Raw genomic sequence first — 3,488 nt, forward strand, 5'->3', positions numbered from 1 at the left:
GGAACCTCAGGAACCTCTGGAACCGTGGGAACCTCGGGAACCTAGGGAACCTCGGGAACCTAGGGAACCTCTAGAATAGCTGTGTGGTTGTTCTCAGGTTGATACTTTATTCCCTCAGGAACCCTCAGAGGATGATGAGGATGTAAGTCCATCCCTGTGGCTCCCCTTCTGCACCCACAGCCCCCAGACTAACTCCTCACCACCTGTGCAAACAGATCCAAGGTTCCTTAGCTTGTTCACATTCTACATTGAAGCTTCGAACTTCCCTGTCAAAATCATGGTGCTTCTAAGGCCAAGAGCTCCACTGAAAGCTGGCCCAGCTCTCCCCATCTCCTCAGTGATATTTTAATTTATGCACACAAGCTGGTACATAGGAAGAGTGACTTCAAGTTATCTGCATCTTCCCCACCAGTTCCTCCAGTCAGGGAATTAATGACAATGTTATGCTTCATCCCCTGAGCTCCATACAGAAGAAAACATTTTCTTTAGAAAACAAAATATAAGATTACTAGGTAACAGTTAATGTCCTAATTAACTGCACAATATCTTCAATATTTTCCATTACATTACTGAAAATAAAGGTAGGATGGAGAAATTATTTTCTGCATTGATGACATCTGGTACCAGCAATTTGCAGTTATTTTGACTGGTACAGTATTTAAATTACTAACAACACATAAAACTCTGAGCTAACAGCAGTCTGTGGCAGTAAGAAACACACTTTGTCAAAATTATATTTCCACAGGACCAGATTAATTTAATTACAATTAATATTTTTTTTAGTAAATGGCTCCAACAGACACGTATGGCAAATAATTTGCGTATAAATTACTCCCACTCCTGCTCTAGATGTTATCAGCTCCAAAAAGCCACTTACAGATATGTGAATTCACTGTCATCGTATGTGAAAATGTGGGCAAAATTTTGTTCAAATAAAATACATCTTTGCAAATACCATGTGTTTGCTTTTCCCTCCAAGGCTGCACGCAGGCCAGGCAGGAAGCAAGCAGTGTTTGCTGAAACAAACGTTGATGTTCATTCTTGGCAAGAATCCCTTCCTTAAGACAAGCAGTTGTAAGAAACCATCGTGTATCTACATCATCAGAAACAGCACGCACAGAAAAATATTTTGTTAAGGGTTCTTTGGAAAAAACCACTTCACTTTCCAGCTCTCCTCATCCAGCCCAGGTGCTGTGGTGTTCTGCCTTGCCCACTGTGCTGCTCTTTGCTGTCTCCACCCTTGACTCCCTGCCTGTCCTGCTCTTGCTGCTCCCTGGCATGGGAAAGCTTTCCCACAGGTCAGACACACAAAAGAACAACTTCCCCCGGGGGTCCAGTGCAAGAAGTCAGCTCACACCCCAGGCTTTTGCTCACAGATGGTTTTCAGCAATTATTCTCCTGCAGGAACATAGTACATACAAGTGCCTTTCTCCAAATCTGGTTAAATTTGGTTAAGAGACATTACAGGCTGAGAGGGGCAGAAAGGGCAAACACACACATTCATGCAATGTGACAGTATGAGCCATCAAAGAAGACATTTCATATGTCAGTTGTGTGTTCTTTTCCTGTTATCTTCTTCCATTGTGTTTTAAACAAGAGAAACTCCTTTTCCTGAAGTAGCGTAGTTCAGATTTGCAAAGTATCTCCGGTCTAAGTTTGGTGTGGATATCTAAATTAGCACTTAAAAGGCTTTGGCAGGTGAACTGACAATGCCTCATGACAGCTTTTCCCTGCTATCATGCCAAATTTCTCTATTATTAGTGCTGCAGGCACCTCCACTTCAAAGAATTGTATGATGCTTCAATGAGCAGCCTCTCATGTATACACCTGAAATACTTTCAGGATGATTTCTACATAGCTCAGCAATATTCACTGGAAGGTGCTTCCTAATGGTTTGGGTCACATATGGCATTCAGACTTCAACAGGAAAAAAAATTCATTCCACATATAAAATTTCTAGCTGAACTCCATCATCAGGCCTGTTCCTTGTGGTAGCACACAAGCAGGATCAGGACAAAATACAAGAAAAAAGTTTTTAAAAAATCCCTTAAACTTAAACAAATAAAACTTAAAAAAAATCTTTTTAAAAAAAACTTAAATAAATTAACATTTAATCAGGTAGCAAACACAGCACTCCCCACACTGTATTGCACATGCATAGAAACAGCCTGGGCTGTGAAGAGCAGCTAAATAAACCCACAACATTTTCTACAGAAGTTACAAGACTATGTATTGAAAAACACCAGCTACATCAGAAATTGTAACAGCAAACATGTTACTGTACAAAGATTTTTACATCTAAACAATTCAGTCACACTGTAAAAGCATTGTTTTTCTTTTATAAATATGCACACAAATTATTTCTATTCTTACATAACAGCCAGCTCAACACATGCCCATCACAGCCTGCCAAGATGGCTCACTTTTATAAAGATACAGAACAAAAGAGAACAATAGCACATAATTGCTTTACAAATGGCTTTCAAGGGTAATTATATCATTAGTCCTGAGTGGTTCCAGCTTCCAAGTGTACTGCCACTAATCTTTTGAATACATTTTTGTTAGGAACTAAGTGGATATCACTAGAGAAAAAACTTGCCAAGTGAAGAGCACTCCACTGGAGAACTCCATTTCCATGCAGTTCATTGAAAAGGAGGAATTTCCTACACCCATTTCTCTGGAGACAGCCAAAGGAGGAGCACTGACAGCTGCTTCCATGTACCAGCTCCACAGTAACTCTGTCCCCAGAGCTTTACACCTTGAATTGTCCCTGCCTTGATGCAATCATCTGTGGACAGAAGACTTCCTAACAGTCTGCCTGCCAAGCGAGACAGATCAGTGAAAAAAAGGCCAGTGGGACACAGGGATCAGAACTTCTTCATGGCTCTGGATGTCCTGTAGGGCTCACAGACTCTGCAGCCATCCCTACAAGAGTGTGTGTCCACCCCTCCCTGAGTACCCAGCTCCCTCTTTCACTTCAGGCTCCGAGGAAGATGATCTGAGCTCATACCTGAGGTTCTGGCAGACCCCTGCAGCTGCAGGGACCATCTGCTACCGGCCAGTGAGCTCCAGCATTCACAAATCTGACTGGCCAGAAAGAGCAGAGATTAAATCACCCTTAGCATCCTGAACTCCACCATCTCAACCTTGCTGTCTCTGAGCTCACCTTCCCAGACTCACATACCCAACAGCTCTTTCTCATTTGTAAGTATGAGGAGCGGAGCAGCTCCCTTGGTCAGCTCCTTGATCCCTTTGCAAAGAAATTTTTTAACAATGTACTTGAGAAACCATTTGATTGCTTGTGTCTTGCTGGGATGCAGCAGATACTGAGGTGGGCAAAGTTTCCCACAAGGAGAGGGGCCTGCAAACACAAGGCTTCTTCCTCCTGCCCCGCTTCTTTTTCCTAATCAGGGAGTCCATGGCAGACACCCATCACAATATTGGTAAAACAGGTCCTCCTGAAACTCTCCCCTGGCTCATCATCCACC

This window comes from Parus major, chromosome 19, assembly GCF_001522545.3.
Source record: "Parus major isolate Abel chromosome 19, Parus_major1.1, whole genome shotgun sequence".
Lineage (NCBI taxonomy): Eukaryota > Metazoa > Chordata > Aves > Passeriformes > Paridae > Parus > Parus major.